This window comes from Oxyura jamaicensis, chromosome 23, assembly GCF_011077185.1.
Source record: "Oxyura jamaicensis isolate SHBP4307 breed ruddy duck chromosome 23, BPBGC_Ojam_1.0, whole genome shotgun sequence".
Classification (NCBI taxonomy): Eukaryota; Metazoa; Chordata; class Aves; order Anseriformes; family Anatidae; genus Oxyura; species Oxyura jamaicensis.
This window is the reverse complement of record NC_048915.1, coordinates 6210226-6220420: the sequence shown is the minus strand read 5'-3', so window position 1 is coordinate 6220420 and position 10195 is coordinate 6210226. Positions and strand designations below refer to the sequence as shown.

General features: G+C 57.6%; 2 protein-coding genes across 14 annotated transcripts in view; one reads left to right on the top strand and one right to left on the bottom strand.

Annotated features, from left to right (window-relative positions):
* The window catches only part of MACF1 (microtubule actin crosslinking factor 1), a 141943-nt gene that overhangs the window by 42458 nt on the left and 89290 nt on the right, over nucleotides 1-10195 (bottom strand). The window lies entirely within an intron of this gene.
* HMGCL (3-hydroxy-3-methylglutaryl-CoA lyase) overlaps nucleotides 1-10195 on the top strand; it is a 350359-nt gene that overhangs the window by 278012 nt on the left and 62152 nt on the right. The gene's annotated exons all lie outside the window — the stretch shown is intronic.

The window sequence follows — 10195 nt, the reverse complement described above, 5'->3', positions numbered from 1 at the left end:
GGGGGGGGGGGGGCACCGGGGGCGCTCCGCCGGCAGCCGGCAGCCCCCGGTCCCCGCCCCGCCGGGGTGGCTCCTCCTCCGGGGGGAGGCGGCAGCGCAAATCCCCCGACAAAGAGCAGCAACGCCCTGCCTCGGCGGCGGCCCCCCCGCGCCCCGGCCGCTTTTGTCCGTGGAGGGGCCTGGCCCGGCCCGGCCCGGCCGCCCCAGGAGCCCCCCAGCGCCGCGGGCGGATCGGTTCCGCAGGGACCCCCCCGGGACCCCCGGGCAGAGCAGCGCAGCGCAGCGCAGCGCGGCCGGGCACTGCCCGCCCCTTCCCCATCCCGGTGCACTGGGCTGCCCCCCTTCTGGGTCCCCTTCGTCGCCACCCCAGGCACAAAGAGCCGCCGCCGCTCTTGACGCCTCCCAGCAGCCCCCGGCCCCGAGTCTCTGCACGCAGGGGGTGCGGTGCTGGGGATCCAAGGGTGCTGGGGACGCTGCGCCCTGCTGTGCTGCGGCTCTGCTGAGAGCTGCCGCGCTGAGCCCCGTCCCTTTTACGGTTGAGGAGCTGAAGCCAAGAAGAGATGAAAGACCTGTTTTTTTGGGCACGCTGCAGGTGCCTGCTGCCTCCAAAACCACAGGGACTTGCCCAGGGCCAAGGCAGCAGCTCAGGGCACAGCTGTGCCAGGACCCGAGTTCCCGAGCCCTTCGTTCAGAGGCACCAGCAGCCCATGGGCAGCAGCCGCTCACTTTGGGGGGGGGGGGGGCAAACAGCAGCGAGCAACTGCTCCAGCACCACGCTCCCAGTGCCGGTTTTCCCCCCCAAAAGATGGAAACAATCGTTTTGCAAAAGAGGAAGCTTCCAGGGTTATAAAACGCCCGTTTAATTGCCTGAAGCATCCAGTTGAGCTAGTTGCAAACAACCTTTGGAAACCCTTTTCATATAACCGTGATAGAACACGAGCAATGAAAAGAGTCGGGAGGTGGGGAGGGACAGACAAGCTGGGAGGGGGGTGCAGCAGCTCCATGAACCTCCTGTCCTGCTGGGCGGGGGGGGGGGGAGCACCTCGTGCATCCCATGCCATCCCTGGGCCCTCCTGTACAGATGCATGGGGCTCAGCTCAGCACCCAGCTCTTTATAGTTTGGGGGGACCGGGCCCCGGTGCAGGTTTTTAACGGGGCACAGCTGAAACAACACGGGAGGGGCGGCCGTGCCATGCTAGAGCAGCCGCACGGCTCCCGCTGCCCCTCGGCTGGAGCGGGACCGTTACTGTTACTGCTCCAGGGCCCCTCCGCCAGGAATCCCAGGCATCCAGGCCGGGGGCGCGGAGGCTTTTTTGTTCCACTCCTAGGAACGAGCTCGACGTGGAGCTGCCGGCTTCACAGCCAGAAATTCTTTTCCTATTTCCTCATAAAGTCACGTGCCAAAAGCAAGCCAAGTCTTCCCCTAACACATCCCCCCCTGCCCCCGTCTCTAAAACCATTAGGGAAATATTCAGCAAGTACTAAAGCCAATTAAAAACCTGCTGTGCCCGAAGACCTGAGCTGGAACTCTTGCAGGTTCCCCAAGTCACCGGCCAGTCACCAAGTGCCACCACTGCCAGCACTGGGGACAGAAGTCGTGGGGCTGAAGGGGGCCGGGGAGCGCAAGCCTCGCTCCAGGGCTTCGCTCATGCTGCGCACTGGTGCGAAGGAGGGACAGTGCAGGGCGTGGAGGTCCTGTTTGAATTTCTGTCCTTTCTGCTGTCTGAACGGCTCTGGTATGTGGAGCCCTGCCAGCAGCGATCTCTGTTACTGAAATAAACGGCTGATAGAGCTTCCAGATTCGCAGCCCCAGGGCTCAGGGGAGCACGCCTGCTCGTTTCACAGCTAGCTGGACCCATGGTTTGGGGGCAAAGGACTGGAAGGGCCACCAGGACCCCGTACATGCCTGGGGTTTAGTTCACAAATCCTCTCTGACCATCCTCAGGCACAGCTCTGGGTCCGAGGCTGGGGATGCTGCCACCACTCTCGGTCCCTGTGGGGACACTGGTGCTGGCAGCAGGCTGCCCCCTGCTGAGAGGGAACCAACGGGCGTTGCGAGGGTGCCACCGAGCAGGACACAGGCACCCAGAGCCACTGCCTCCCCCGGCCCACCCACTGGCCTGAGGGCAGGGAATGTCTACTAAAACCCCCCAAGAGGCTTTCCCAGACTTGTTCAAGTTAGAGAGGCCCCCAGAGAGACCTGCTCGAAGGGGAAGCGTCCCCGTTCATCCCCTGGACCCACACTTTTCAAGCTTTCCTCATATGGACACCGTCTCCGGGGCGTGGGGACGGTGAGCCTCCCGTGGTGGAGTGATGTCTCCTGCTTACGCCTGCATCGCATCCTGCCCGCCGCTATGGCGGCTGTTTACACGGGGAAGCAGTATTTGGAAACCAACGTATTTTTAGCTTTCTTTTAATGCGTCTCAGCAGCTGGAAATGAGGGACCTGTGTTGGGAGATGATCAAGAGCCCACAGACAGCTCGAAATTGCTGACGGACATGTTGCTAATGAGCCCGGCATACCATCGAGCGCCTTCCTCATCCTCGGGGCTCCTTTAATCCTCACCCTGCTGCTAGGCGCCAGCTCCCTCTGCCCTGCCCGTCCTCTCCGATGGCAAGGGGTGGGGGCTCCCGGCTTGGCCCGGCGAGCCCTGGCCCGGGGGGGGGTTTGCTGAGCAGCCCCGGGACTGGGTGCATGAGGTCCTGGCAAGGGGACGAGCCCCACGTTGCCACCTGGAGCTGCTTCGAGGGACCTGGGGGGGGGGGGTTCAGACTCCATCAGACATCACCATGACAGCGCAGCACTGCAGCGCACACCCGGCATCGGCCTTACAAGCGGCTCTTTAGGTTTCGCTGAGATTTCTGCTGGGGAGGCGAGGAGTTGGGGAGGCGAGGAGTTTATGCTTTTTAGTCTTTGCTACATTTGTCGCTGAGTTCTGAGAGATTTCTTTATCTCCCGTTCAGTGCTGTTGCTCTCCTCCTAAACTTGCTTCTTTTGCCAAATCTCTGAAATTGGCGTTTCTGTGCGTTGCAAGGTACGCGGCGCTGCGTGGGCAAGCCCGGAGCCTGCAGCATGTTGCAGGCACCCGCGCCCGGCTAATCCCATCCAACCGTGCCGTGCTGCGGCTCCTCCATCCACTGCGCTCACAGCCAACTTCAAACCGATTTCATGTCAGGCCTCAGCCACCACACAATCCCCCTCTTCAAAGCCAGAAGGGTTTCATGATGCCGGCTGCGAGTGCGCCTTTCAAGCAGCGATTTGCATCCTGCAACCCATCAGTTCTTTGGCACCCGTGGACATCTCGCAGGGCTGGGGGAGGCAACCCACCTCCGTGGGGTCTGCACGGCCACAGGAAAGTGGTCAGGATTGTGTTGGAAACCAAACTCCTGGAGTAACCTTCTGCCGGCTGGATGTGCAGATGCAGGGAGCACCGCGTTTCTAGTTGTTTCTTTAACAAGGGTGCACGAGCTTCACTGAAGCGCTTTTCCTGCAAAGCAGCCAGCACAGATATTGGTATAAATAACTCCTGAGCAGAGCCTGGAGCCCACATGTTGCAGCAGCGATCAGAGTCAGCCCTACAACTTGCCATTCTGCACGCGGTCGCTGCGGAGCCTGGTGCTCCCACGATGCCCATCTGCACAGCATTGAGTGCCCCGAGGCTTCCTGCAGGGACGAGAGGGGAAGGCAGAGCCCTGTGCCCATGGCTGTAGAGCTTCTGTCCTTGGCCCCCCTTTTTCCCTGCAAATCTCCCCTGTGGCTGCCCCTGAGCAGGGGGCAGAAGGGAGAGCCATGGGACAGGGCGGTGAATCAACAGCTCTGCAGGCTCTGTAGGAAGTGAGGTAAGTGTGTTATCATCCTGAGAATCCTCTGGATGGGAGACATTTTAAATCACTCTTTCGGCAGAAGAATTGGCAATTGTTCTGTGCGCGCTGCGGTGACTAATCCAAGTCCGAGCCATTCCCCACGCGAAGTCTGTGTCTGCTCCAGCCGCTCCCTGTCCCCAGCAGAGGACAGGGACAGCCGGGTGCTGGGGGGCAGCCACGGGGTTTGCTCCACCGCACGCTGCCAGCAGGGCTCCCCGCAGCCACAGCTCGGCTCCTCGCCCTCCTCTCCTCGGCCCTCGCCGACAAGCACTTCCACCCTCCCGGCTCTCTGGGGCTCATGCAAAGCCGGTATTTTTAGTATCTCCTGGAAACACTGTGAAGTGTCACCACCACCAGTTAACAAACCCTCCTCTGGAAGAGGACAGTCCCATGCCCATCTCCCCTGGCGCGGGCTGGCAGGGAGCTGGCAGAAGAACCAAGGCATGCACAAGTGGGTGGCTTTGGAACAGTGACCCGAGCTGACTCCTGAAAGGGTCTGTTTGATCACAGCATAATTGTTTTATGGTTAAAAAAAAAAAAAGAAAAAAAAAAAAGAAAAAAAAAAGCCTTGTAAAAGCCTTGCTGTGATTTGGTCAGTCTCGGCAGCTCTCAGCTTCCCTCACTTGTTCCCAGATCGCATGGAGACACGAGATCTGCTCCCGAAGCTGCCTGTGCGTTGCCACCTTCCCAGTGACAACTCAAGGTCAAAACTCAGCCACTGCTTTCTGATGAACGGGCGTGCACCAGCAAGGCTCCCGTCGGGAAGGGCAAGCTCCAGGTACAATTTGCTCTCCCCTTATTTGAGATAAAGTCACTTCCAAGGAATGAGAAGGCTGCGCGCTGCAGGGGCCACTCAGGCTCAAGTGTCTCTTCTGCGAACACGTTTGTTTACAGCGCTCCAGATTAGCGGACCAGAAGCGCGGGCGAGCAGCGCCAAGTGCCACCAAGGTGCTGCAGCTCCGTTGGGGACCATGCCCCGACACCGCCACCCGGCACCGAGCTCGGCACGGGGCAGGCGCAGCCGCCTGCTCCCCACTCCCACATTTATCACCAGTTTTCCAACCGGGGAGATGGTGCCTTTAAGGCAGCTTAACAGCTGTCAGAGAGGAGGCATTTTTGCGTGTGTTGCTGATGCTCAAAATACTAGGCAGAGATACTTTAAGTAGGCCTGGAAAGCATTCAACAAGAAGACACCATCGTGCAGCCTGTCCCTGTTCCCAGCCCCATCCCACCCAGCTGCTCAGGACGGGACGACTGGAAGGAGCCACGCGCATTCCTCTGGGGGCACATAAGGGTTAAAAATACCACCAGGGGGCTGCGAATCGTCCCCTCTGCCACCGCCCCAGACGGGTCACCAGGAAAAGCATCCCTGGAGCCCAGGGCCAGGGCCAGCAGTGAGGGTACCGCACGCGGCGAGGAAGAGCACGCCGCCTCGCTGCTGCTCTCCAGCTTGGACCCGCAGCCCTGGCACGGCGGCCGATTTTCCTTTGCACATCTTTGGGAGCAGTTCGGCAGCGGCAGAGCAGACCCCAGTGCAGGGGACAGAGCCTGACCGACGGTCCCTGACACCAGGAGGTGTGTGCACCCAGTCTTGTATGGGAGGAGCACAAAACACTGCTCACGACTGCTCTCTCCCCCAGCTGGCAGAGAAGCGTGCTCTGCAAATGCAAATGGCATCAGCTCCGGGAGAGAAGCCACCCGTTTCAGTCATCCTGCAAACTAACCTATGAAGTGCAGAGCTGGGCAGCCACATGCCCCTGCCTGTGTCTCTCCCTGCCACCAGTGCCCCTTGCAGTGAACAGTTTCTTCTTCCGAGCAAATGTTCAGTTTAGCAAAAGCACAGCGCTGCCATGTTCAGGGCTGCCTTGGTGTCCCCCATGGTCTCACCGAGCCACGTTCAGAGTCAAAGCACTTTTATTTGCTGTTTTCATGCTCCAGCCTCACCGCTCTCAGCCACAAAGCTACCCCTTGCCCAAGCCCATGACCAGGCAGGTGCTGCTCCTTCACCAGCACGAAGGCAGAGCAAACATAAGGAGAACTAAAGGCAAACTCTGCCTCAGATTTGTGTGCACCTGCATAGGGAGGAAACCACCCACCCCACCGTGTGCCCGGCTCCTCTTTGCAGTTGCTCCCATGGCTGTGCCGGAGGCAACACCACGGGGATGGGCAAGTGCATGATGCCCAGGGCAGCGAGCGCAAGGCAAATGCTGGCAGGTGAGAGCCACAGAGTGGAGCATTTCTGGTCAGCTCCCACCTGCGGGCTGGGGAAGCGGAGCTCTGAAGAAAGCGGACACTGTCCTGCCTCAGTGCAGGGCTGCAACGAGCTCATTGCTCCTTTTACTTAGGGTGACATGGGGAGGACCCGGAGCAGAATTAGAAGGAGCAACATCTGAATGGGAAGATGACTCATGCTGCTCAGGACTTCACTCACTAGCTGCATCACCACTCCTGGGATTTCTTTCCCTGCCTTTTTTTTTTTTTTTTAAACAGACAAAGGGGTTCTGCAGGCATGAGGGCTGAGGGCTGTGCAGGCCCTGGACGACCTGACCTGCTCTAAAATAAAATGGGAGCGTGCCATAAGTTATTGCTGTCCAAGGGTTCTCCCTCCCCCTGTCCTCAAGCACAAAAGCCTTATTGGCTCGAAGCAGCCTTGCCTAAGCACAGCACGTTGAGCAACTCTCATTTCAAATCACCTCGCGAAAAGAGCAACTGCCAGAGGAGCAGCGGGGAGCTGGGCTGCGGGGTGCCCAGGCACGCCGCAGGGTGCTCGGCCCTCGCTCCAGGGGGGCTCTTGTGGCTCAGAACCACCCCCAGCCTCCTGCCAGCCCTCCCGGTGCAGCAGCCCCCAGCTGGGATCGGCTGCAGTGGTGATGCCTTCATGTAGCTCGGCACTGCTCCCTGCCTGGCTGGGGCTTGGGGCAAGATCCCGGGGAGCACCGGCTGTGCCAGCTGCGGCAGGTCCCAGCTTGCTGGCATTCCTGTGCTGTGCCCCCGCGCCCGGAGCAGCTGCAGCAGGGGGGTGCCGGCTGGGAAGGGGTTCGGCCATTCCCCTCCTCGTGCCCCATCACCCACGGTCCAGCCGCGTTCGGAGGCACAAAGGCATCCTGCCCTTCAGCGTCTGTACCGGGGCAAATGTGAAAGTGATCATTTGGTTGTGGCGACAGGTTTAATGTGTTTTCCTGGGTTTCAGCTGGGGTAAAGTTCCTCAGACACATGCAGAAATCATTTCTGGACTGCAAGTCCAAGGGGGAACGAAGGCACTCTGCCCAGCTTCTGCACTCATCCCCAGCATGGGAAGGAAAGCGTTCCCCAGAAGCACAGAGCTGCTCTGGCACACTACTGCAGAAGGGGCAAAGGCTGCTTTTCACTCCCAAGCCTTGCTCTATACTGTAGCGAGCCAAAAAACTGCTTGCACCTCTGACCCAGGGAGCATTGCACAGCTGCGTGTTACTCTCTGCTCTGTAGGTGAAACAGAAAAATGAGAGCTTGTCCAAAATTAACGCTGTGAAACCAAAGAGGGTCCCGGCTCACTGTTCAATATTGTCAGTGCTAAGTACCAGACAGGCTTTGAAAGACGAGTTCAAAATCCAGCGTGCAAAACATTAGCAGCCAGTAAACAAAACCAGGCAGATGTCTTCCCAAAATCCCAGCACAGATGTCTTCCCAAAACCACTGGAGAATGCAATTCCATCGGCTTGCCGAGGCCCAGGCTGGCAGATGCTCTTTGGGCAGGTGAGACAAGCCCACGCCTGGGGCTTTCTGGCACCACCATGGCAAAAGAGCAAACTGCAACTCTCCTTTATCCTCAGCACAACTTTGGCTTCCCAATCTTTGGGAAGGACTGCGATTCTGGCTCTTCTGGGTCAGGGGTTGCCGCTGCGTGAGAGCGGGCTTTGGAGAAAACCCCACCGTCTCCGCGTAACCCTGCGTCTCTCCTCCACACCCAGGGAGTTATTCCCCCGGGGAATTCTGCTGTTTGCTAAACTGAATCAACGTAGCTGTTATGTTTAGTAACATTTTGACTGTGGCTCATTTGACTTCAGTCATTAAAATTTAATATTACTGCGAGCTTTGAGAAAACCAAGCCGACAGCAGAGAGGGTGGAGGGGGAAGAAGTGCCCCAGCCTGTATGCTCCCAGCAGCAGCTCTCGCTGGTGGCTGCCTCGTGCCAAAGAGTGCAACGCGCTGTGTGACGCTCATGGAGATGGCACGGAAAGGACTTTCCTGTTTTTAGTACCCTTTTATACAAAAAAGGGCTCCTCGGAGAGCTTGCGTGTGTTTATTGCTCTCGCAAGCGATGCCAAGCCAGTCTGCTCTTCTCTGAAGTGAAACCATGGCACGTGCTCTTGCACCGTCTGCTCCCGTGCCCATGAGCTCTGGCAGCGCCGTGCCCTCCGATGGAGCTGAAGCATCTCACGGGGTAAAGCAATACCCATCAGGAGGTCCACATAAGCACAGACTCCAACCCTCAGAGATGCCTCTCAGGTGCACTTATCTCAGCATAAAACAAGGGGCTGAATGAGATGACATCTTCAGGCCTCCTCCAGCTTGTGTTCTCCCAGCCCTTTACCAGCCCCAGCAACTCACGACCCAGGCACTGGGGCCTGGGGAAGGCTCTTCCCCTGTGGGGCAGCTCATGGGGCGTTTGCAGGCAGAAAAAGAAAAACACGTGGGAAGTGTCGAGTATAAGCTGCTTCACAAGTCATCTGCCCATGGCCTCAGCCAGCCTTCAATACCTCTCCTTTGATCAAAAGGTGGACACAATGAGCCCAGAAGTGCCCACCTTTGTCAGGGCTGCATTGGCTGTGTGCCAGGAGCCCTGGGGCCATGCCTAATTTGCATCTCATTTACACAGATGTTCATTAAAATTGATGCCTTAAGACATGCTATCTGCCTGCTCTCTCACCCCCTGGGCAGGCAGAGCGAGCCCATGGGGCTTCTTGCTCTTGTCTGGGGGGAGCCAGGCCTGCGTTGCCCACGAGCAGCGGGGCTTAGGTGCTGAGGAACCCGAGCCCCCTCTGGGTGGCAGGACAGGAGCGGGGCCCCCGGCCAGTGCTGCCTAAACCTCTTCCATCATATCTGCCTGGAGGCAGAGCCCTAAGATGAGGCTTTACAAGTATCTGCTCTGCAATGCGTGTGCCTCATGTAACAGCGCCTGCTCTCTGGACGAACCGTGCACAGGAGGAGCACTGCCACATACCAGCAACTGCTCCATCCAGCATCACCTCTCCCCCACTTTGTCCTCAGACGTTACACAGCACAACCCTATGCTCACTGTTGCCACTTCCACTTTTCCCACTAAGCTTTCCACAAACCAAGACCCCGCCACAGGCTGCAGGTCTCCCGCCCGACTCTCGCATGCGTGGCCCCAGCGCTGCTAGGCCTTGCACGCAGCACGGACAGTGCGCCAGTTACACAGACCAGAAACTCCTTTTCGGATATATTTGCTGCAAAGCAGCTGTATGGTGTTCAACACTGAAATTAAGTCCTTCCTAAGAAATGCAAGTTTAACGCAGAAGGCAGCCCAACACAAGAGATAACAGCAACACAATCATGTAAGCTGGAGTTCGCCCTGTTAGTAACGCTGCCGAGCTTTTTTTGGACAGGCAGCCCTCAAAGCAGAACTACCCCGTCCTGGTGAGGGGTTCACAGAGCTGCCAAGTGGTGGAACGGGAGCAATTAGCCATGAGATGAAAAGTAAATGGCTGTAAAAATGCCTCCCCCTCCCACCTTCCATGATCACCAGGAAATGGGCAGCCAGATGTAAATCAGCCCAATCATCAGCTCCTGAGCACATTGGTAATAGAAGTTTCACAGCGAGAGAGTTCCTAAGTAGTGTTAATGTAATTAATGTAGTGTAACAGCGTGACCCAATAACACAGTACTGTATTTTAAAAAAATCAAACACAAACCAACTCTTTTCTCAACATTTCCTGCAAGCCTTGATGGTCCTGAACAGATCTTTGCTGGAAACATGAAAAGCCCACAACAAAAATAATCTCTGCTTGGTTTCTTTCCCCGTGTGTCCCTGTTCTCCCACAGCTCATCTCTGGCTTTATTTGCACCCAAGGACCCCCAAATGGACAAACGTGTCCCTCAGAGGTGAACAACAAGCGGGAAAGGTGGGCCAGGTAGAAAAGCCTACAGGATGATCTGATCTGGATGAGGCTCTCAGACGATGCCAACAGCTCAAACGGACTCAAAAACATTCCTCCCTCCCACAAAACGTAAATACCAACCACCTCCAAAAGCCCAGAAGGTACTGCCATACCAACATTACACACCACAAGAACAGGGAAAATATTTTTTTCTGCCAGCCACAAAACCTTGTC